This window comes from Canis lupus, chromosome 25, assembly GCF_048164855.1.
Source record: "Canis lupus baileyi chromosome 25, mCanLup2.hap1, whole genome shotgun sequence".
Lineage (NCBI taxonomy): Eukaryota > Metazoa > Chordata > Mammalia > Carnivora > Canidae > Canis > Canis lupus.
Genome location: NC_132862.1, coordinates 41,716,382 through 41,741,768, shown reverse-complemented (window position 1 = coordinate 41,741,768; position 25,387 = coordinate 41,716,382). Strand labels below are relative to the sequence as shown.

General features: G+C 42.8%; 1 protein-coding gene and 1 long non-coding RNA gene across 11 annotated transcripts in view; one reads left to right on the top strand and one right to left on the bottom strand.

Moving 5' to 3' along the window:
* Positions 1-1,462: 1,462 nt before the first annotated feature.
* Positions 1,463-25,387, bottom strand: part of LOC140617638 (uncharacterized) — a 33,591-nt gene continuing 9,666 nt past the window's right edge. For both annotated transcript variants that reach the window (XR_012017820.1, XR_012017821.1), the window contains 2 exons: positions 6,288-6,469; positions 1,463-6,086 (listed from right to left, as the gene is read on the bottom strand). This is a non-coding gene — a long non-coding RNA (uncharacterized lncRNA). The remainder of the gene's footprint in view (positions 6,087-6,287; positions 6,470-25,387) is intronic.
* Positions 10,077-25,387, top strand: part of PRMT8 (protein arginine methyltransferase 8) — a 116,564-nt gene continuing 101,253 nt past the window's right edge. For all 9 annotated transcript variants that reach the window (XM_072799344.1, XM_072799343.1, XM_072799342.1 and 6 more), the window contains exon 1: positions 10,077-24,285. The gene's annotated coding sequence lies outside the window, so the exon portion shown is untranslated. The remainder of the gene's footprint in view (positions 24,286-25,387) is intronic.

The window sequence follows — 25,387 nt, the reverse complement described above, 5'->3', positions numbered from 1 at the left end:
AGTCCCTCAGGTGCAGTCCAAATTTCAGACAGAGAAACGAGTGGGGCTGGCCATTCATTTATTCTCATTAGGAATCACATTATGTGGTTCAGGATAAATGCCATAATTGCTCTTTTGAAGAGTTGCTGGCAGGGGCAGACAGAAGCCAAGATGAGGGTAGACAAAAGAATGAGAGTGTTTGAGGAGGGCCAGCAGTTCCCCGACTGTAACCAATATAAAAAAGCATGGTAACTTTGGGCTGAATGGGAAGAAGCCAGTTTGTTAAGTCACAGAAATGTCTTTGTTAGACCTGGCTAGTCCTTTCCTGAGATCTTGGAACATAGCTGCAGGCAGATGGAAAAGGCATGGCAAGTTTTAACTGCCACACACGGTTAGGGACCACCCTTCCTATTGGAGTAGTGAATGGTGAAAGTCCCTAGAGTCTGTGTAGAAAGAGTGAAATTAGCAGAAGGCCCGAAGATTCAGGGTTTGATTTTTGTAATATCAGAGGCATTTGGGAAGAGGGAGACATTACCCCAAATCATAATTTGCCCTGAAAGTGAGCCTTCATGACTAAAATGTACTTTGAGAATTTCTAGTTTTTGGCTTCAGAGTTAAGGTTATGGTTGATGGGTAAATGTTTATACATGCAGGTGCGTGGCACATGGACCTGTCTTGGACTTCTAGAAGATTTTCTCTAGACTGAAGGTTGCTAGCTAGCTTAGAATATCAAGGAAGGTTATAGTTGCTTTTTCTACATATTTCCAAGAAGTTGGACTTTCAGAAGACTAGCGGAGGTTTGCTGTAGCATAGAGGAAAAAAACACTGCATTTTTAAATGTTAGTCCTGCCAAGCTGTGTGCTCCAGGAACAGACCATCTAATATTTTTGGCTGTGCTCTAGAGAGTAACACCTATCTTAGAAGATGCTTTTAATAATGATCAAGAGGAAGAATAACCAGGATAAAAGATATGTAAACTGTAAAGAACTGTTATCACCTTACAGTGGTGTTGGTGGCAATCTTTATACTCTTGGGATGTTGGCATACATTCTTGCCTAGGGCAATTGTATATACAGGATAATCCCTCCAGCTTCAGGATCCTTCTAATAAGGTTAAAAAATGCTGATATTACCTGGTGCTTAATAGAATAGACCTGCTGCTTTATCACAGAAGCTATGGGGCTGAGGGAGCCTCTGTTAGCAATACTCAAGACCTTGGTTACAAATGAGTGGAATCCATAAGGAGAGGGGATCTTTACCAACCGTTGAAAGCAATATGAACGGCAAGTTATTTTTGTTCAAAAACACAAAGCAAACAACATTAGCAGTAGCAGTGAAAGGAATGCAAACTACATCTTGCCTTTTTAAAGCAATAAAGGAAGGGAACAACATTATACAGGCAAAGAGGTTCTTTTGTTTCCCCAGCCATGAATCCTGGTTTAAAAGTGCACCCAAACCACAAAGATAGTCGATACCATCTCAACTCCTAGTGTAATGCGTTTATTTTTTAATGTGTACTTCTTTAAGAAAAGAAAAATCTTCCCAATAAAGCAACGCCACACTTCAGCTTGCTTTCTCATTTGAGCTTTAGATTTTCTCAACAGAATATAAACATAAAGACATTATCTGTTTTCAGTAGTAGTTAATTCTGCCCAAGCAAGGAGGAGGATAAATGTAACTTTTTTCAAGCATACACTCATTCATTTACTCACTATTTGTTAAGATCTATCATATGCCAGGGCGCTCTGCTGGGTGAAAATAATAAAAATCAACTAGAGACTCTACCCTTAGGGAAGAAAAGATATATATGCCAGTATGTGTATTTTGTCAAGAGAGAGAACAAGTTTGGGATTTAGAAAGAGGAGCAGTTCTTTGTAGTCTATCTGATCTGCTAAAGGGAGACTAAGCGGCTGCAGAGGAAATAGTGGGCGTGAGCACCAGAGGTAAAGTTAAACCAGATAGCAGGTGGCCTAGAATAATGGGTTAAGGATTTGTGACTTTATTTTGAAGACCTAGGGAGTAATCAAAGGTTTTTTTTTTTTTTTTTTTTTAGCAGGGAGTAGCATGATTGTCTGGCTATAAATAGACCCTGAAATTTGGGGTCTTACTTTTGAGAATGAACTCAGAAGATAATTGCATGGGTGGATTGAAGGATGTCTTGAGAAGGTTCAAAGGGGAACAGAACTTTTAGCTTGCCCTCCTGTTAAGGTTATATGTGCTGCTGCTCATTCTCCATTTAGCATAAAGAACTATGCATGTGTACACAGAGTTGAATTCTTTCCAGGTAGCCTCAGTCACTGAAGAAACTGAGACAACGTTTCTAACTAAAATTACAAGACAGAAATTCCACAAGGCTGAAAGGGAAAAACTGGCCACTCCTGGCTGGAGATGTTTCTTCCTAGGAAGCAAGGGCACTGAAGCAGAACATGATAACATCCTCCAGCAATCAGGAAGGATGAATGCATCTGCTCCTGATAAGGGGCAAGATGCGGCAGTGCACCAAGCTCTGATGATCTTGGATCAAGTCTGGACATTGCCACTAATTTGCTGTGTGACCTTGAACAAGTCACTTTTCTTCCCTGGGCCTGAGTCTCCTTATCTATAAACTGAGAAGTTAGACTGGATGGTCTCTAAAGTTCCTTGAGCTCTGACATTATGTGTTTATGGGGCAAAGAAAAGCTGTTGTGAGCTCTGTCATGGCAAGTCTGATGATCCCCCATTTTCTCCTCCCCCTCATTGGTACTGAGGTAGGCAACTCAACAGGACGCACTTTTGCTCAGATCCCTGGCCAGGTCTTACAACCTGAGCTCAAGTCCTGGCCTTGCTGGAGGTTAACAATGTGAACTTGGGCAAGTCACTTAACCTCTATGAGCCTCCATTTCTTTTAAAAAAAAAAAAGTGTCAATGCCTTCTAGCCAAAGATTCTTCCTTTTGGCCATGGAAATAGAGCCAAGCTATAGGACATTAAACCTTGACATCCAGATCTTGCCCTTTACTGAATTTATGCTGATCAGAATCAAGGGGGTGTCCAGAGAAACATAGTGTGTGGTTGGACTAGGTGTTAGTCTTCTTCTGGTTCTTTTGTTGCAAGGTGAATTGTTGGCTCCTGTGACTTGATAATTCCTGCACAGTAGCACCAAAGACCCTGGGCAGGATATATCAACCAACTGCAACACAAGCAATCATTAGAAACAAAAGGATGATTCGTTTTTTTGTGACAGGTCTCAAAGCGAAGGGGTCTGGATTATAAAACTCAATGAAAACATGTGCCAGAATCCATCTGGTCTGTTTTAGAAAGCCAGGTGGCTTTCATCTTTTACTCAGTCATATACTGCCCTGCTTGTCCTATAGTATTGACATAGGGATAGCAAGGCATGTTTGCTGTAATATAAATTTCTCTTTGACTACCTGAGAGGAACTCTAGGGCCATGTGATTATCCATGCGATGATCCAACTCTGGTTAATGGAATTTAAAATGAGCTACTGTCATTTATGGTGCCTGTTAAAGTGAGAGACAAGTTTGAACTACTTTTCTCAATGGTATGAATCCCTACTGGGGGAACTGTAGCTCTCAGAGAACGCATGATGTACTCTGTGCTTGCCTGTTTTGGAGATTTTCACATATGCTTTTCAGGGAAACTTGATCCAGTGGAAGGGTGGTAATTTGAAGCACCTGAAAGTCTCCAATAGCTATCTTGAATACATAGGGTAATAAGTTAATGTGCTAGCAGGTGGGTGGAAGCACAAAGTCCACATGAGAAATTAAGCCCCTAGTGGGGGTGCAGACTGTATTGGGAGAATAAGTATCATTTGGCATAACAGCAGTGAGCTAAGTTTTCATTCCTCAAGGTGTGCAGATCCCTTGAGCGGAGTTAAATAGTTCCTGCAGAGCAAGAACAGATTGACTCTTGTAGTGAGAAGAGCCCCCAATATTAGTTCACATTCCCGATGGGCTAGATTTTGCTGATAGGGTTGCAGTTACCCCAGCAGAAGCATCTTGTTGAAGTGGGGTAAGGTTCAGTTTTAATAGATTCAAGTCTGGAGTTAATTACGCAAGGGAAACTTAAGAACCAGAAGGGGAACGTAGAAGATCATCTACTTTAAGTGTCTAGTTAAATTTTGTAAAAAAAAAAAAAAAAAAGAAAGAAAGAAAGAAAAATCAGTTAAATTCAGAACAGTAGCTAAGGTTGGAGAAAACTACAAGAATTTCATTTTTTCCTCAAGTGGCAGAAGACCACAGAGAGTCAAAAGTAACGGGAGGATTGTAAAGGGCTCATACTGAGGAAAGGGAGGAGTCAAATATAGTAGTAGGCAGTAGATGACCTGCATGTGAACCAGAATCTCAGCATTTTTTGCATGTCTCCCAAAGGAGTCATTATGATTCTATTTAGTTGGAATATAATTTTATATGTATGTATGTATAATTTTTATTTTAAAACAACTTATGGCCACAGTGAAACTTAACTACAACATAAAACCAATGTTAAGGGGCACCTGGGTAGCTCAGTCAGTTAAGCATCTACTTTTGGCTCACTCAGGTCATGATCCCAAGGTTCTGGGATCAAGCCCCACCCACATCAGACTCCCTGCTCAGCAAGGAGTCTGCTCCTCCCTCTACTTCTGCCCCTTCCCCACTTGTGTGTGCTCTCTCTTTCTCTCGTGCTCTTTCATGTGCACTCTCAAATAAAATATTTTAAAAAATGAATAAAACCAATGTGGAAAACTTGGGAAGTATGAACTGTGAGAAGCTGAACCATGCCTTGTTTAAAGCAAAATAGTAGGCTGGAATATTTGTATATGGTAAAAATTTTAAGGACTCTGAATCAAGCCCAGGACTACTTTATCTTGGAGATAAAACCTTATTATTTCACAAATGTGTTATAAAGAGAGAGAGAGGGGATCCCTGGGTGGCGCAGCGGTTTAGCGCCTGCCTTTGGCCCAGGGAGTGATCCTGTAGACCCGGGATCGAGTCCCACGTCGGGCTCCCGGTGCATGGAGCCTGCATCTCCCTCTGCCTGTGTCTCTGCCTCTCTCTCTCTCTCTCTGTGACTATCATAAAAAAGAGAGAGAGAGAGAGAGAGAGAGAGAGACTATTATCTAAATATGCTTTTCAGTGCCCATAAAAAGGATCTCAATTGAATTGAATAACTTCCTTTGTAGACATTTTTGACTGCTTACCTGGACTGGACTCTAGATAATGGAATGATGCTTTTGATCAGCCATCTTTACATTTTCCAAAGGGAGGGAAATATAGAAGGATAGAAACAATAAATAAATAAATAAATAAATAAATAAATAAATAAATAAATAAAGGGAGCTAGCTTCCGATAAGTGTGAAATTACCACTGTAAGGGTAATGAGATTTTTTCTGAAGGAGAGGTGAAAAGGTTTGCTGTGGAAAAATGGATTTTGACATATACACTTGAAAGAGAGTGACATTATACTGTTTTAGACAATAGCTTGGACCCTTGACATTTTTTCAAGCTGTATGATAAAAAGCCAGCACTTAATAATCCTTGAAGTATGGAAACAAAGGAGAAAGCCTGTGTCTCTTACATTAAACAAAATGATCTCTCTTTTAGACATGACAAGCTCTTCATGAGGGTTTCTTCACTTTCTGTACTGTATCTGTACCATCTTCTTTATGTCAAAATTCCCTCAAGTGGCCATTGCAGTTTCAAATTATCTCTTATATTGTGTTAGAGAAATAGGAGATGCCTTCACACATTAGTGAACAAGAAAGCAGCAGGTGTTTGGCCCAGAAGAGTGCCATTTTACATAAAGAAGATCCCCAAGTGAACCAGAATAGACTGTAAGGAGACTTTCTGTCTCTGGAGTTGGTCAAGGGTCAAAGGCTGATTGTCACCAATTAGGGGCCAGCCAAAAATCCTCTAGATTCCAGGCAGATGAGACATCAATGAAAGCAGTTTTCTGGAACAACACAAAGATCAAATTGGGGAAGAAGCCTTTTTGAATGGTGGCTTGGGGTAAAGTCTGTCCAAAAGGATTCTGATCTGAGGTGATCTCCTGAATTCCTTTGCCATGGAGACCAGCTCAGGGACTGACTTCTTGGGCCTGTGTCTGTGCTCTTCATGTAGACTTCTCCACCTAAAAATAAAAAGCATTTAAGACATTAGACAGACATAGGAGCAGCTGTTAGAAAGCTACTAAACAATTTCACTAGGGAACAGTCCCAAACTGACCAGATAACTGAGAAGTCCCACAGCATCATATTTCTAAGAAAATAGAATAAGCTCAAAGCAGAAGTGCCTCAAAGAAACACTGGAATGCAACTAATTCTGAGCTTACCTCCTAGCTAGGGGCTGCATAGTTCCCCAAACAGGCATAGAGTCAAGAGGTTTCAGATGTGTGTATACCATAATGAAGGCAGGAGTCTCTTGGTTCGAGGAAGTGCATGTTTCTGCTGATTCTTAGTAGAACTTTCATTTCTGCCGATATTCTCCAGTTAAAAACCACCACCAAGAACATACCTGTGGTTGAACAAAGTTGAGTTCATTGACTTGTCTCAAGAAGGAAGAACGTACACCAGGAAAGAGAATGTTAGAAAAAATTTATGGGATTTTGGCTTGTGTCTGGTGTTTTTAGGAGTGTTTAGGAAGGTGATGGAGCTTTTCCCTCTGAGTTGACTATTAGCAGTAAGCAGGTGTAATGCTATGATTGAGTATCTGGATAATTCTTATCTAGAAGGTGAGAAGGATGGAGGAAGGCTCAAGTTGTGGTTGGTAAAGAAGCAGCAGTTTATTTGTATTATCCAGGATGAGGAAGTGCTTGATAAGTCTGTGATTTGCACAGTGACCTGATTTTTTGTCTGGGCTTCGATGAAATTGTGAAGCATTCCTTTTTGTCTCCCTCGCAGTCACAGAATCACTATGTCTGATGTTGGTGTCCTGTGAGATTATGTCCAGTAGAACACCATGGCTACATCCTAATGTACATCCTAACAAATTGAGGCTTAGTTGTGAATGTCAGGCCCATTCTTAAGTGTCAGGGGCCACTTTTCTCTTTCTTGTATGAACCAGCTCTTTAGTGCTGGTGAGAAACTCAAAATAGAAAAGATGTATAAAAGGATTTGTAAAAATGAATAACACAATGGAAATGAAGTGAATGCTTTTTGACCCTTTTCACACCTAGAAGGCACTAATCCAGAAATCTTGGCCATTGAGAAAATAGGAAATTGAAAGCAAGCAGGTAACACATCTGAGCATGTTAAACAAAAGTGCCCAAATGTCCCACATTTTTACAAGAACTCAGAGTTTTCTAGGAGATTGATTTAGTCTGTTTTCCACACATCCTAACAAGTTGTGTTATCATGCTCACAGAAAATGAAAATACAAGGGAGAAGGTGAAGAAAATGTTCAGAAGCAGAAGCAAGAAGTGTAGCAACAAGTCCTGGCACTCGAACAGGCCTTGAAGACATTATGCTTAAAGGTATCAGGAAGCTAGATACCAAGGACCACAAGATGGATGATTCTATTCCTAGGGAAGTTTCCTGAATGGACAAATCCTGAGAGACAAAAAGTAGATTAGTGGTGGCCAGGGGCTGGTCTGGAATGGAGAAAGAGGAGTCACAATTGATGGGTATGGGATTTCCTTTTAGGGATGGAGAAATGTTTGGAATTAAAGGTGATGGTGTCACAGTTTTGTAACCTTCCTAAAAACCACTTTGCAAGGGTAAATTTTATGATATGTGATCCATATATCAACAAAAAAAATATTAGAAAACAAAGAGCATTAAGATCTGGCAACGTGGGAACCTGATAGCAAGGTGCAGGATTCAGGCACTCAGAAAAAGTTGACTCCCAAAGCAGAGCCATCAAGAGCCAAGAGTTCTATCTGCCTCCTGATCCATAACCTCTGGATTTTCCTCTGTGCAACCCCACACATGTGACTCACAGCCTTGCTTGACTGCACATTGGCTGAGGTGTTGAGAGATATAAAGACAACTAAGACATGGTCCCTGCACTCTGGATGGACGACATCTCAGGGCAATGATGGGTATTCACACTAATGTCCCCAAGCAAGTCATCATGAAAAGGTGACATTATTTTCAAAATGCTTAGTTTAAAAAGGCAGAGGAGTGGATCATACATAATTTGTAAACAAAAACAAAACTTTCAAAAATGCCAGCCTTTTAAAGCAATCTTAAAACCTCTGGTGTCAAATTTCAGTTAGCTTAAAGATAATGTTATACTTTATGAGGAATGGCTCATTTCCCGCTGAAGCCAGAGAATGAGATGCTGCTGCATCTGTGTCCGTGGAAAGGCAACCAGCCTCATACCTCAACAACCTTGAGAAAGTGGATGTGTCAGAGTGTTTCAAATCCTCCAGTCTCCTGGGCATCTGAGACATGGTGACTGTACCAATTATACTGACTTTTGTGATTTTTTTCCCCAAAAGATTCGATGTGCCTCTTACTCAGAGGGCCAAGGGAAGCACTAAGCTATGGTGGAGCGAAAGAGGGCAGCATGTGAGAATGGGGTTGAGGCTGGGAGTTGCTGAGGGGAGACCTGTTCAAAGCTGTCCTCTTTCTTCAGTTCTTTGTCATTTGTTTTCTCTTCTGGGCGGGTGGGTCATACCCGTGTGCCTTACCTAGATCATTCGGCTGGGAAACCACTGCTGGTGTAGACGTATCCACTGGAGTTTTCTGGATGGAGGAAATGGGGAAAGTGTGAAGAGGGGACCCATCTTAGAATGGTCTCTCTTAGATGGTAGGAACGAGGCACCATCACAAACCACCACCTCCGGTGGACAGCTGTGTCCAGGGATGCCCTCCAGGGAGCCTCAGAGACAGAGGGAGAGGAGAATGGACATTTTCCTTCAGCTAAATGTGAACCTGGCAATTTGGGATGTGATCCTTAGCTCTCAAGTGCCATGTCCATGCTCAGGCTACTTCAAGGGACCCAAACTTCCAACTTGCCACAGGCCTTGGGACATGGGGCCTGCTCTTGAAAACAAACATTTAGGAGTACTTTTTTTTAAGACTTAAGTTCAAACAGGCTACTGGAAAAGATACATTTAAAGAGAAGATGCCCTGCTTTAATGTAGCAGGTTTCCACTGGGGCCACACTCTGGTGGAGTCCAGACATTGGTGACCAGTGTCTTGAGTTCTGATAGATTGTGTGTGAGGGCGACAAAAGTTTCTTCATGGAAAAGCAAGTGGCAGTGATTGTATACCTGGGTGGGGAGGGGAGGGCAGGGCGGGTGGTTCAGTGACTATGCTGGATAGAGAGCCAGATCTGGGCTGTGCAGTCAGCTGTGCTTTTTGGCAGGAATGAGAAGGGCAGGATGGAGTGACAAAAATGCCAAGAGTCTTTGTGTGGTGACTCACCCATGCTCCCAGCCCTCCCCCATCCATTCCCGTGAATCTGTACAGATTTAAAGAACCCAAGTATTAACCTCTCTCAGAGACACAGAGACCCTCTCAGGTTACTTTCAATAATGGGAATTTATTGTAAGGATATTTCTGGAAATTGGGAGACCACAAAGCCTCAGGGTTTCATAATCAATGAGGGCAGATTGGCTTCTATGAGCCTGGAACAGGAGCTCTGAGTTATCTCATCCTCTCTACGACAAGGTAAAATTCCTCAATCCTAGTGTTTGGTTCTCTAGAAGCTCCCTTGTCTCTGCCTCTACAGATCCTGCTGCTCTGCACCAACAGCATGTAGTCTCTTATTCATGGCTTCTGCTTACTTCTGGCTTCTCTCTGTATCTTTTAGCTTTAAGTCATACTACCAGCTGCCTTTTCTTTCACATTCACACTTCTTCAGAGAATTCAATTAGACTATCGTCACCATGCCCACGTTAGTAGCCACTTTTGTGCTAGGCCACCTCAGGGGCCACTGGCCAATACATGGGTCATCCGTAAGTCTGATGCCTGTCCCTGGTCCAATAAGCAGTAGCTGGGAAAACAGCCATTTCTCCTGTGTGGAAGGAGACTGTTAGTGGTAGGGTGCGTGTGTGTGCGTGCGCGCGCATATGCGTGTACATGTGTGTATGTAGTGGGGGAAGGGAGGGCTGGGGTTGGGGGAGCGCTCAAATGGGGGAGGAACAGAACAGGTCTCTTAAGATTTGGCCTGTCTGAACTTTTGTGCTGACTATAAAAAATACGAAGCACTTGGTGCAAGGGTGGCGGGTGTTTTGAAAGGATTCCAAAGGCCTCTGCAGTGTGTGGGAGAGACACCAATGCCCATAGCACTGCTCTTCAAGTCAGATCTCCCCATCAGATTGCGGAGAGTGGTAGGCTCAGAAGGTACAGCCTCATTCTTACTCTCTCTTTCTTTCTTGATTCTGTATATGAGAACAAGAAAAGGTGACTGGAAAAAGAGGTGACTTGGAGAACATTTTCTGGCTGCAGGACTGATCTGCAGGTTGCCATAAGAAATGGATTCTACTGTGCTCCTGGCTATCAACACCTCACCTCATCTGCTAATGCTACGCTTAATATTTCTAAGTCTTGAAGTGTAGTATTTGGAGTTTGGCAAGTGCTCATGTTTGGTAAATGGATGAATGGATGTGTATGAAAGCATGAATTTGCCATCAGCCCTTTTAAGGTAGACAGGCTAGGAGAAGTGAAGGTGCCTGGTTTTGGTAGAACAAAGGCCTAGCTTTGAATCCTGGCTTTGCAACTCGCAAGCTGTGGGACAATGGGACAAGTTACTTAACTTCTCTGAGCCTCCCTTTCCTCAACTGTAAGGTTAGGACAACACTCACTTCAAAGTTCTTTGGGAAGTCCAAGTGACTATATACTTCCTAGCATGGGGTCTGACACAGGGTGCTCAAGCGTTGAGGGCTGGAAGTATTAGGTTAGCTCAAGGAGCCTGGGGGATAAGAGCAGGCCATTCTTCACATGTGGATACAGGTGCACAGGCCCCTTGGGGAATGAACGGCTTGCCTGCCATTATGGAGAGAGGAACATGAAGGGCAAGTCCACACCCCAGCTGCTTGTCTCGTCTTCACCTGGAGTTAGCAAGGCTGCCGTGCCAGGACTCAAGTACCAGTCTTGAGTACACAGGATTAGGCCACCTATCTGGCCTGCAAGAGCCATTTCTATAAGCCAGCCCTTTTGGAAGCAGCTGGAGAACATCTGGATCTAATACAAGGATAATGCCACCAGCAGTACCAAAATCTGCATGGGGTAAATGAAGGCTTAGTCAGAGAACAAGTCTGTGGGTCAGTTTGGGGCAAAATCTAAAAGCCAAGAGGTAACTGGATCAGAGAAAAGGAAGCCCTGGGGTGGGAGGGGGAGGATGCTGTGCTGGGAGAGTGAGCTCTAACCAGAAACCAGGAAACCTCTCCTTCATCCATCTTAAACATGGCAATCTGGAGTCCCCATGTGTGCCAGCTCACTGCCAGGCAGGCTCTTCTAGTCTGAGTCTGTGATGCAATGCACACAGAAGAGGTAGGAAAGGGAGGTAGTAGGCAGGGAAAGGCACTAGGTTCCCAGAGAAGCTCCAGTGGTGGTGACACCTTGCTGAATGTGACTGTTACATTCTTGTGTTCTGGTGGAAGACAAGGCTGCTGTAATTAGGAATGTCTGTTACCTTCCCCACCCCCATTAAAATCACCCTCTTCATCTCCACTATCCAGAACTGCTCCACTTCTTAATGTGTGCTGGGTTCTCTTCCATCCCAACTTCTGGTCAGCTTTGTGACCTCAAGGCCTCCCTGTATCAAGGACTTAGCCTTTCCATTTCCTCCCAAGAGCCCCAAGAAGTCCCCTCACGCCATCACTTGCTTCTCTGTAACACATTGTGCCAACCACTCCTGCGCCACTTCTACTCCTTCACCTCATTGTCTGCCTCTGTCAGCCTCTGGGGAGGGGCTAACTCAGTTAGCTGAATGCCTGCTCTGCTCCTAGCTGGGGTCACCACCACAGCTGTCTAAGGTCACACCACTTCCTCCATTTAGGCCAGCACTGGCTTTCCAATCTGTGCTTGGTCCTTGGTGCTGCTGCCTTCCCACAACCCTTCCTTGGACCCCGGCTAGCTTTATGTGCTGCCCGCACAAAAGTCACAAATTCTCAACCTGTCAACTTAGCTAGCTTTCTTTCCTACCTACTCTCCTTACCTCAACTCCCAGCAGCAACTGGAAGTACAACTCACCTTGTACTTCAAGGTCAAAGAAAAGTTCACTATGGGAGGTTCTTGCTCACTCTCTGGCCCCTCCAGCCCACCCTTCCTGTTAGCTTTTCTTCCCATAACAATGACAACTGGCTATTATTATTGAGAATATCTAATACTTGTCCACAGCATTGAGTTCCCTCCTCTCCCCATTCCTCAGTGAGCTTATTCCATAGATGTTCCTTCTCTCATAGCCAAGCCCTTTCCTCACCTTCAGGGGTCTCCCATTAGCATTAAAATGTGTTCCCTAGCTCTTTGAACAAAAATGACAAAACCCTCTCTCAACCCTAGATCCCTTCTAGAAACTATGGTCTTGTAACTGTCTTTACTGTCAATTTTCTTGAGGGTATCATTGCATTTATTATCTGCTTTCCATTCCCTTTCATTCACCTCTCAAATCTCACAGTCCGGCTTCGTAGACCTAGCTTCCACAAATATTCCGTGCAACCCCATCAGCTGAAATCACTGCTGATCTCTGGATCATAAAGTCCAATGGATACCACTCAGGCCTCCCAGACTTGAAGGTTCCTCTGTGTGATGCCATTGACTGCTCTACCCCAGAGATGCCCTCTGGTCTTGGCTTCCATGCCAGTGCTGTCTCCTGGGTTTCCTTCTGTCTCTCTAGCTGGTCTTTTTCATTCTCCTTCCTGAGATCCTCTCCCTCTGTTCATCCTACTTAATGATTAGGGTTTTCCAGAGTTCTAGTCTATTCTTTGCAATTCCCAGTCATCACTTTCTCCTTGGGTGAGCTGATTCTCTTCAAGAGTTCAAATGTGATTGTGATGCTGATGACTGCCCACTGGATGGAAGCCTAGCCAGGTGTCCTTCCTGAGGATCAGATGGGTTAGCCACCTCCTGAAGGGGCATCTTCTCTTGCTACCCCAAAACTGGATTTCTTTCCTGACCTCTCAACCTGCCCTTTCCCCTTTGTTCCCTATCTTGGTAAATATTATGTGGCCAACTGGCCAAATTAACTATTATGTGAGATCCAGCTCCTACCAATCCCACTGGGTGCTTTCCCACTTACTTTTGGCAGTTCATTCTCCTTTCTACCCATACCCAGTCCATCATCAAGATCAGTTGATTCTACCTTCTTACTCCCCATGGAGTTCATTTGCTGCCATAACAATACTTCAGACCTCTATTCTCTAGCTAGGATTTATGAGCACCCTTCCCTGCTTGCACTTTCTGCCTTGCTGTGTGACTCCTCCCATCCATTCTCCACACAGTTGTTAGAATGAACTTCTAAAAATGCTAATCCGTTCATGCCACCCTCCTGCCTAAAATTCTTCAGGGCTTCCCCGATGCCTTCAGGATAAAGTCCAAACTCCTTAGAGGGGTGTCAAAGGCCCTTCACATCCTGTGGTAATATAAACATGCCTAATGTTTGGACTTGGAGAGACTCAGGATAACTAAGACTTGTGCTCGAGTTGGGGCAGCATGTTGGCTGTGTGACTTTGAGTTAAGTTACTTAACCTCTATGAGCTTCCGCATTCTTACATGTATGTATAATGATAGTAATATGCCTACATCGGGGGTGCTGTGAGGATAAAATGAAATAATGTATACGTGCCTTTGTTTTTGTGTTTGTCTAGCAAACTGCCTTGCTCATTGTAGGCATGCAGCACATGAAACCTGCTATTTATTTCCCCCTCTCTGCCCCTTCCCTGTCAGCTTTTAACCCAATGCCCTCAGATCCAGTGCCCCTGAGCCACTGCCAGAAGACACATTTCTTTTTTCTTTTCCACCCAATTTATACTGTCTGCAGCTCTGTGCCCACCTCAGCGCCTTCCTCTGCTTGAATAACTCATAATCAGTTAGGGTTCTTCACTGGAAGTTTCACCTGAACATCCCAAGGCCAGCTCCTGGGCCTAAATGTTTCTATAGCAGTCATTTCACACTCTTGTCAAGACCTTCATTGTCTTACAATTAACCTTCTCAAGTGCTCTTCCCTGACCAAGGCCTTTCCTCCAGGGTAGGGATCATGTCTTACTTATCTTTATATCCCTAGTACCTATATAGTACCTCAGTTATACCAGGCTGTTAGTATACATTTGCTGAAACAACAAACTTAAACATGGAACTCTACCCAGGTGGTATTCAAATTCTCTTATTATTTATTTGCTTGTAACATTTTCATTCTTGTTTATTTTTGTTCCTCTTGGGAGTAGGGGCTGTTGGCCCATCAGATTATAAGCTCCCTGAAGGCAGGGTCCCTGGCAGAGTGGTGTCTATAGAATTAGCATATAGGTGATTCTCATCATGTATTGCTGACTGCTTGGCCTCTGAGAGAAGGGATATCTAATGATGAGGAAAGTGGGTCTTACTTTGTGCAAATCAAAATTAGTGGTAATGGAGGGCCCTAGGCTGGCTTTGAGGTGGTGGTGGTCACAAAAGGTGGCATTTGGGGGCTGAAGGCAAGGGAGATTTGGGAGAGAAGGTGCAGAGCAGTCCTAGAGGAGGAAATGCATGGTTTCTTATTCTGGTTAACTGGGAGAATTGTGGACATTTGCCCTGGGGACTGTCAAGCAAGGACTGACCTTTACTACTGAACTGGGTTTTAGCTTTTGTTTTAAAATCAGTTTTCAGGTGGGTCAGAGTGTCTATGGATGTCACTTCCCATCAGTTCATGACTGAACCTGTCTGCCTACTTTTAGTTAGAGAGATCCCTGGAGGTTTCTTCCTCTTCAAGATCTGAGTTGATCTTGCTTGCTAGCTCTCAGCACAGTAGAGTCCTTAGGTCTTTAGAACCCTACCATCTCCTGAGTCATTAGAAATTACTGAATACTGGGGTATTCATTACTTTTGATCTCTAATAGAAGTGGAGATAGATTGCAAGTAATCTGTGCACAATCCTGTCTCCCTACCACATCTGTTGTTCTGCAAAAGCTGGGGCATTATTATTCCCTCTATCCACACTGATGGGACAAGCTTACCTCTTTCACCACCCTACCCACTGGGGTGTCAGACTGCTGATTCCTGGTTCCCTCCCAGGAGAGCCCAGTGCCCCCAGAACACTCTTGTTTGTTATGCTCACTCTCTTCCACATCCTGTAAGTGTATGGTGTATGTGGAGGATGAGAGGCTAAAGACTGATTAATTTTGTGCCTTAAGAGTCTCCTTTTAGACACCCTTTTCCATGTCAGAGCTTTTAAAGTTGGCTTTCTGATAATTTGCTAAGAAATGGGGTTGGGCTGGGTGCTCAGCAGAGCTTTAGGAGTCATGTGTTTTGTCTCCTAAGAATCTAAACATTTTAATAGAGGGAATACCTCACTTGGGTAACTGGTCTTAAGACCGATTTTCATAAAAATCCCTTTATCATCTCTCCCAACACGGTGAGTTTGAGCAGAGGCCCAAACATTTCCTGGCCCTGCCAAGAGACAAATCTCCTTAAAGGGAGCTTCAGCTACAAGTGAGAACTGTTCGGGTTACACAGGTATCCGCACTTCTTGCTAGGAGTCAGGGTGTTTGGGAATGACGGAGGTTGAAGCTGCCTTTCCAGAGGCTTCTAAAAAGGATGAGCTCTCATTTGCATGGAGTGGAAGAAATGTGGGCCTATGGGGCAATGGAGGACTAAATCAGCTGGTCTATCTGAGGGCAGACAATTTCTTGGAAGTCTGATTCTCTGCTTGAATTAGGTTTTGCTATTGGCAGGTTTATAAACAGTGAACCAGGGAAGTGTCTGTGAGTTGGTCTGCATTTATATGGTAGATGCACAGGTGCTCAAGGCTCCTCACTGGCACATGTATGTTCTCTCTCTTCCTCTCCTGTCTCTCTCTTAGGGCAGGAGTTTTTGCTCAATGCTGTGCGGAGAGGTCATGAAATGAGGCAGACTGATGGGTCCCTGCAAAAAAAGCCTTCTCAGGCAGAGGCTTCCATGGCTGGGTCAATCAGAATAGTCAATTGAGGGATAATTTCCCTGGAGCACTGATGGCAATCTCCTACTACTTCTTCTACTTTCTACCTAATGAAGCATCTGCAGCTGTTTGCGGGTTCTAGGATGCAAGTATCCTAGTATGCAGCTAAATGGGGACTAGGCTTCCAGTCTGCCCATTTGGTAGATGGTGAGAAAGGGGGGTCCCTCAGGAGCTGGGCCCACAAGGCTCTAACCTTGGAGAAATCAGGCAGCATCCTGTATCATCTTTTACTTCCTCAGGAATTTATACTTGTAGGGTCAGCTACAGTGATTAGAAGAGAACCAAATTTCCTTATAGTAATGCTGGAAGTGAAGAGCAAGCTAATGGATAGGTGGTAATGAGCACTGTGGGGCTGCAGTCGTTTGTTTACAAGACTTCCTAGTTGTTCAAAAATTATTTTAAAAATCCCACTTCCTAATCTTCCTCCAGAATAACAAACGGCAGTGAGCCTAATGATAAAAGTTCAAAGAAGTGATCAGTTTTTTAGATACATTCATTCATTCATTCAACTAGTATGCATAAGCATCTTGTATGTGTTTAGCACTGAGCCAGGCATTGAGAGGGAAATGAAACAGAAGGTCTGATCCTGCTTTCTTGGAGCTTACAATTGAGAAATCAAGAGGCATGGCCAGGAAACAGCTAAGCATCTGCAGCACAGAAAGGGAGAGTGGCTTGACTTTTCTTTATTCAACTTGGTTTGGGCATGGAGTGCACCAGGTACCTGGATTTTCCTGCAGCAGATATTCTTACAGCTTTTGAGTTCTGAAACATTTTATTTGAATACTTTGATGGGGGAATCTTTAAAGGGATAACCTCTTCTGCCTTATAAAACCATTCACAGGGACACCTCTGTGGCTCAGTGGTTGAGCATCTGCCTTTGGCTCAGGGCGTGATCCTGGGGTCCTGGGATCAAGTCCCACATCAAGCTCCCTGCATGGAGCCTGTTTCTCCCTCTGCCTATGTCTCTGCTTCTCTCTCTATGTCTCTTGTGAATAAATAAATAAAACCTTTTAAAAAAATAAAACAATTCACAGAACTCAATTTCATCTCTTTCTAATAGTTTGGTTCTAACTTGATCTTTCCATGAATATCCCCCAAATTTTTCTAGTTGTTGGTTCTTCTTTCTTCCAAACCAATGGCAGTCATTTCTTGTCAAGTTCTAGCTGCTACTGTACCCTAATTGGCTGTAACCATTAGAATTGAGGATTGACTGGAGACATGAGAGAACTATTTTGTTTAATGAGCAAGCTTAACTTTATACTCAACATAAGGGTAATACGCTCTGGCGTGGTGGTTGGAGTGTTGCATGTACAATGTGATAACTATTCTCCTTACTTTTCTGAGAGTGTTTTCCTTCCCTTAAGCTATATTCTGCATAATTACAGTTGTTGGGTGTAACTTTTGGCTAAAGTAGGACAAAACTCTGTAAGATGAGGTGTCAAATCAGTGACATTCTTTGTCTATAATGCTATAAAAGTTTAAAGAAAAAAAAGATTCCCCATAGGCTGGGAGGCCACAAGAAAGGTTTCATAGAAATGAAACTTAGTGAGACCTTGAGAACATGACAGGGCTTTGGTGAATTGTGGGGAAATGGCCACATTGTTTAGAAGGGGTAGACTGAACTCTCCAATGGAATTGCTCTTTATGATATAATGCTTCATGAGCTTATATGCAATGCCACGTCATCTACCCTGCCACCCTATATAGGGATTTAGTCTACAGAACCTTGGCTTGGGCCCTCTACCTTCTGTAGGAAACCATGGTGAATTCACTGGCCATGAGTGCTTTCTGGATTGTGAGCATGAATTGCAGGACAGAAGGTTATATCCTGGCTTTAACTCAGGTGACATAAAATGAAGCAGTATCACTGAGCTTCTATGTGTACTTCAAAGGTAGAGGAGGAGGAAGACTGGTTTCATCTCCTTCTTGTGCTGTCAAAGGCCCATCCTCTTCTCTAGAATCCAAATTTTCCTAATACTTCATAAAGATTACAAAATTACACTCAATATCAGGAGCCACCAATGGGTATTAGCTCATGTGGGCATCTGTTATAATGAAAAATATTAGGGTCTTTTTTTCAATTTACCGATCTTTGGAAAATCTGGAATGACAAGAACATCCATGCCACTAGGCCCTAAGATTCTACTAACTGATGCCAAATTCTCCATCCACTTAATATGGGGGAAGGGACATGTTGAAATCAGTCACTAAGTCAGTGAATTGACAATGTTTCAATTGTAGAAAATTTTAAAGTAAAAATTACCATGAAGTATGTGAATCCATTTGGTCATCCAACAATCCTTTATTGAGAACATATCATGTCTTTTTGTTTAAGATGAGGGGTTAAGTAAAATTGGCAATCTCACCCTTCCATCCAAAATCCCCATATGTAATGATAACTATTCTCATAGAAATGACATACATTTTAAAAATACACCCAGTGCTAGAAAACAAGAAAGGATGTCTTTGGTAGCTCAGAAACAGAGCTCCCTGAGGATGGACAGTAGTCAAGATCTGACGAAGGAAGCCACAACTCCAAATGCTGCCATTAAGGATTCCTTAAAAATGGGTTCCATGTCTCAAAATGGCAAATATGAGGCAAAAGGAAGCCTATAATACATGACAAGGCAAGTAGTTGGGGTTACCAGGAGGATCAGGCAGGCAGATGACTCCCTCCACGCCTCTACATTTGACCTTCTCAGGATAAGCAATGAGCAATAGAGATTGCTTGGATGGTCAAAGAGAGTAGGTTCCAGGTGAAATCATTCTCCCTATCCTCCCTATTTTACTCCCTACTGGCTCACTCTACTGACATCAGGCCCTTCCCTCACTTATGTTGGACAAGCTGAAGTAAAACCTGCCCCATAGTACATCCTACTCTTTACCTCTGTTGACCAGATTAACATGGGTTTTCTGATACAAAAATGAGCATGTATGTAGAATTCGCCAAAAATGTGTGGAAAACCAATAATGTGAAAAAGAGGTACTGATTGCAGTAAAAAAAAAATAAAAAATAAAAAAATAAAAAAAAATAAAAGTTCACACTCAAGAAAATGTTAGTAGTGTAAGCAGAAGAGGACTTTTCTAGAGTTTTTGGAAATTACTGCTATTAGGTCTATAGAAAAAAATTAACCAAAGACCTTAGAAACTAAAAATGTTCACAATAAAATTTAAAAACCAACAAATTGGCAGGACTGTAGACAGAGCCAAAGAGTTAGTGAATTGGAAGATGAAATGGAGGAATTATCTTGTGTTACCTAAAAGATCATGGGTGAAAATATGGAAAAAGTTAAGATTTGGAGAACTTGAATTCAGATATTTTGGTATCTGTCTACAAGGAATTTCAGGAGGATAGAATGAATGGAATGAAGAAAAGAAAACAGAAAAGAAAGCATTCCATAAAATTGACCAGAAAGTATAAAATAATTAGTATAAGAAAAAAGTCCCAAGATTCAAAGATGATGATAGAGAAAAGACCTGTAACTGGATACATGACAATAATAAAGAAAAACTGCTATAAAGGGAGAGAAAAAGGAAAAGGGAAAAAAAACTTTCAGAGAGAAAAATATATGAGAGTGACAATAGATTTCTTCTGGATGCAAAAAGGCAGTGGAACTGTATGCATAGAACTGTGGGGGCAGTGGGGAAGATACTGAATTGGAACTGCATACCCAGTAAAAGTATCATTTAGGTGTGTATATATGAAAAAGAGCCATTTTGGACATTACAGGTTCAAACAGTTTACCATTCACTGGCTCCCCCTATAAAAATTACTACAGAGGTTATAAAAAAGAAATGGGAAGGAAGTCAAGGACCTACTTTTTGCTACCTGTACATACTTCTGTCTTAAACAGAGCAAGGCAGTTTCAAGTAGCTCACATCTGTTTGAGGAAGAGTGAAAGTATCTGTCCTCTCCACAGGACAACTGGCTAGATAGAAGCCAGACATACCTCCTGCCCAGACAGAAGGTATAAGCTGAGCTGTCTGTGTAGTTTCACCATATTAAAGTGTGGAATGGGCAGGGCATGTTGGCAATCTCCTCTCAATTCTGATCCGAGTTCTTGCTTTTATCTTTGGATTCTAAAGAGTCATGGTTAGGGGTTGCCATCATCCCCATTACATATTTTCTTTCTCTTAATTCTCAAATCTATCCCTTTAGTGTTCAGAGGGGATGAGACTGGGGACACTATCTCTCTCCCTAGACTGATGTTCTGGATTGCAGTAAACACAACTGTGTGACTTCTTCTGATTGGAAGCACTACAATGGCAGACGTAAATTGCTCAGGACATCAGGCATATGCCCAGACAAGCAGACAGAAGAAGCATGGCCTGGGTCTCTGGGAACTCTGCCCAGTGGCCTGGCAATTTGGGACACTGCCAGCTCTCCTAGATGGAAGGGGAAGACAAGTCAGGAAGAGGTCCTGACAGCCTTGGGAAGGAAGAGAAAAAATTTTTTGTAGGAAAAAGGACTTCACCAGAAGTCCAGGTGAATCCACAAAGTGCTGCTTCAGGAAACCTCCTGGTGGGCCTGAGAGGGGCATATTGGGCCGTCCCACAGGTCAGCAGAATCTGAACCAAGATACAATAATAGATTCTGGCTCAGAACTGGTCTGGATCTTTTCCACAGAGTAGGGTTTGGAAACTTTTTCCCCTCAAATTTCTATGCTCTGTATAATTGTGTTTGATAAAACCAAGTGAGGCTTATGTTCCCAACACAAGTCTGTGGTTCCCTGGCAGCTTCTCCTATTTTAGGTTGGGCCTGGCCCTCTCTGGGGAGTCTAATGCCCCCTCCACCTATGTGAGTATGGCCTTTGTCCAGTGATTCTCCTTGACTCTCCAGATTGAAGGAAGGCTGGGAACCAACCATGCTCAACCACCTGTCTTCAGGAGAGTCATAGGACTGTGACTAATATATTTTTAAATATAAATTATTTATTTATTTATTTATTTATTTATTTATTTATTTATTGAAGTTCGATTTGCCAACATATAGTATAACACCCAGTGCTCATCCCGTCAAGTGCCCTCTCAGTGCCCATCACCCAGTCACCCCCACCCGCTGCCCACCTCCATTTCTACCACCCCTAGTTCGTTTCCCAGAGTTAGGAGTCTCTCATGTTTTGTCACCCTCTCTAATTTTTCCCACTCATTTTCTCTCCTTTCCCCTATAATCCCTTTCACTATTTCTTATATTCCCCATATGAGTGAAACCATATAATGATTGTCCTTCTCCGATGGACTTATTTCTCTCAGCATAATATGTCAAAGCAAATAGTGGGTATTCATCATTTCTAGTGGCTGAGTAATATTCCATTGTATATATAGACTATGTCTTCTTTATCCATCTGTCGATGGACACCGAGGCTTCTTCCACAGTTTGGCTATTGTGGACATGGCTGCTATAAACGTTGGGGTGCAGGTGTCCTGATGTTTTCACTGCATCTGTATCTTTGGGGTAAATCCCCAGCAGTGCAATTGCTGGGCCATAGGGTAGCTCTATTTTTAACTCTTTGAGGAACCTCCACACAGTTTTCCAGAGTGGCTGTACCAGTTCACATTCCCACCAACAGTGCAAGAGTGTTCCCCCTTCTCCACATCCTCTCCAACATCTGTTGTTTCCTGTCTTGTTAATTTTCACCATTCTCACTGGTGTGAGGTGGTATCTCATTGTGGTTTTGATTTGTATTTCCCTGATGGCAAGTGATGCGGAACATTTTCTCATGTGCTTGTTGGCCATGTGTATGTCTTCTTTGGTAAAATTTCTGTTCATGTCTTCTGCCCATTTCATGATTGGGTTGTTTGTTTCTTGGGTGTTGAGTTTAATAAGTTCTTTATAGATCTTGGATACTAGCCCTTTATCTAATAGGTCATTTGCAAATATCTTCTCCCATTCTGTAGGTTGTCTTTTAGTTTTGTTGACTGTTTTCTTTTGCTGTGCAGAAGCTTTTTATCTTGATTAAGTCCCAATAGTTCATTTTTGCTTTTGTTTCCCTTTGTGGCTAATACTTCTTAAGTCTTTTATTATAATTGTAGATTGTACAACTCAGTAGGGGACCCTTGAAGTCACATGTCCTGTCCCCTGCTTCTAGGCAGGACTGAATTTAAACTATTTTCCTTAGATAACTCTAAGATAACTTCTCTGCTTTTTTTTTTTTTTAAATAAGCCCCAAAGAAGCAGCTACTGAAGCATCTCTTGGGAAGGCTTTCCTGTGTTTCACTTGCTACTGGCCACAAAAGATTAAGATACTCCCCTGAAGACCTACTGGGGAAATGACCAACCTGAGAGTTCTTCCCATCCCCCAAAGAGCTTTGAGTGCACATGACCTTATGCCATCTTTGCTTAGGAATAAAAAGACCTCTTTATTCTTGAACTTACTGTGGGGAGTTTTTATATGTTATATGTTCATGTCAGGTTAAACCCTCAGATGTTTTTCAGGCACTGTATGCCATTTAAAGCATCTGAATAGAACTACAGCAAACTGTGACAACAGGGGCAGAGGGTAGGAAGTGTGATGGGAAAGGTAGTCAAGGAAAGGCAGGTGCTATGGCTGCCTTGCAAAGAGATACCCAGGAGTACCAATCTACAGATGCATTTAACCAGGCTGCCCATTCTTGTGCCTGGATGACACTAGCTGACATGTTTCTCTATAAACTTCCAGCTAAACAGACCTTCTCTGTAAGTCTTGCTTAGACACAGTGTTTTAAAACACACGATTCCTACCAGGAGACCATGAGATTTGAACTCCTTAAGGTGGCATTTAAAGCTCATCTTTTTTTTTTTTCTAAAGAAAAACAACTATGAAGATAGGTAGGGTTGGGTATTCTTAAGGTGCAAATGCCTGAGCCCTTGGAGTACAAGCTTTCCTGATACGTTTTTCTGGGGACAGCATCTCTACTCTGAACGCCAGCTACACAGGGTTCATGATAATAGAACAAAAGAGTTGAAAGTGGCCCATGAATTCAGCTTGTCCAAACTCCTCACATTACAGAGGAAGAGATAAAAACCAGAACTACAAAGGGCTGTGAGGGCAGGGACAAACTTTAGTCACCCCCTCCTTTTGCTCAGAGGTCTCTGTCTTGATACTTCCCCACCCTAGAGTCTTCAGCAACTTGTGACAGAAATGGAGCTAGAATTTGAGTCTCCCTATTAAAGTTCAGTGCTTTATTCCTGCAAGGAGCACCATGCTTTCTCTATAGACTGTAAGCCAGGCCAGAACTTATAGGGGGTGAGGGGCAGAAGAATGAAATAAGTGTAATGATTTTAAAAAGGGAAAAGTGACCCCAAATCATGTTCCTACCAGTCTGTTACTGATGCTTGACCTTCCACCATTAGAGATTCATTCTTTTGTAACTTGGAGGTGAGGTAGACTTCCATTTATATTTCTTGAAATATAAATACCTCTGGGAAGGCCACCAACAGCTGATAGCTAATAAACGGCAAGGTTTATTTCTCCAAGAGCGTTAATAGTCAACAGCATGGTGGTATGGAGGGGAAGCCAAGGCAGAGAAATTTTGGAGTTCATTGAAATAAGACAACAAAGTTGGGACTGATTTGAGAATGGGTCTACTTTGTTGTAGACGTTCCATAAATGCTACTATTTACCTATCCAACTAAATAAGAATCCAGACACATTCGTGAGAAATTCCCTTTCCAAGGCATGAACAAATGTTTGGAAGCCCAAAGGAAGGACAGTGCTACCTACACCCATTTGCCATCAGAGGATGCCCATCCTAGGGCTTTCTCTGTAATGAGCATTGAGGCTTAGTTGGAGCCAGGTTCCCACCTCTTCCTCAAGACTTCATTTACATGAGTTGCATGGGCACTTTTGTTTATGGCTGAAGAATGGAGGAGTTTATACTACTATCTTGTCGGTGGAAGACAAGGGAGGAAGAAATTGAACAACAATGGGGCATGGTGTGTCATCTACCTACCCCAGCACTGGCCTTTGTGCCCTCCTATAGCAATGGAAGAGTTCGGACCAGAAGCAGAGGGGCTGTTCCTCCAAGAGACTTGATGAGACTGGGTGAAGGAGTAGGCTTGGGAGCTCAGTAGATCTGCTCCTGCTTCCCATTACATCCAGAAATTGCTGGGTGTGCTAGAAGACAGAAATCCTGGTACAGCTGTCAGCATCCTCATGAGGGATGTTGCCAACATGGGCAATGGCAAGGCTCCTAGAAGCCACTTCACGGTCACTGGACATGAGCTAAAGGAAGCCAGAGATAGAGAAGAAGGAGGAGGAGGAGACTCAAATGTGAGTACATCTGATGTGGTCTTTCAGGGTCTCCTGGAGACCCTTGGGAGGAGGGTATTTAAAAAGGGAGAAGGTGGTAAGGGATTCTCTGTAACAAGAGAGGCCGAGAAGAGGAATTTGGGGCAATTGTTACGTAGTGCAACACAGGCTAGAGTGGCCTGCTTATACTGGAATTCCTCTTGTATCATTTGTACCCTGCCTAACATGCCAATAGACAAAAATAAACTCTGATCCTGGGGCCAAGGAAAGGAGATTTTGGCTCTGGTTAGAGAAAAGTCCAGTAGTTCACTGATCCAATCTCCCTTTGTCTTACCCAGATTAAAATCATGATTCTATAGGACTGGAGAGTTTGTTCCAAACTCAGTCTGGGAAAGAACAGTAAGAAGAACTGTGTCAAGGACTCCCATTATCCAAGCACTGGAAGGAAGGTCAAGTCCAATCTGGTCTTAACTAACTTGGGATAAAATGAAGCATAAGGAAGAGGACAAGATTTGCTCAGAGCCTCCCAGCAGGAAACCAGAACCTGAGCTTTCTAGGATCTGGCTTAGGGGCCAGGAGGAAAAGATATAGGTATAGATTAGAAAGAAATAAAGAAAGAGAGAAACAAAGAAAAAGCCATTGTTGCAGGCTGGAAAAAAGCCAGGGCATACATGCAAAGTTGTATATCATTCTCCCCTTCTTCCTCCATCATCCACCTGCTAAAATGCTGGGTCTTTCCTTCCTTCCTGTGATTAATACCACATTTTCTCAGGATGCATTAACTAGGTTCTGATGTAGTTGTATGGCATATTTGGCCACTGCATAAACAGAGTTTTCCAGGAAGTTAAAAAAAATCAACATCTTCCATCCTTGCAAATATGGTATGCAACCCAGAATGATACTACTTAGGGCATTTACTAAGCAGATGTGACAGAAAGAACTGCAGCAAGAATACCGGTTGATAGGTGCCATTTAGATGGAGTTATCCTGTCTAGAGCCATTGTCAGGTTGACAGATACTCTGGCCTCTGGGAGTGAGGTGTACTTTTTGTGTGCCGGGGAGTAACATAACAGCAGATGCAGTTTTGCTGAGTTAAATCGGTCACATCCGGCCACATGCTGTA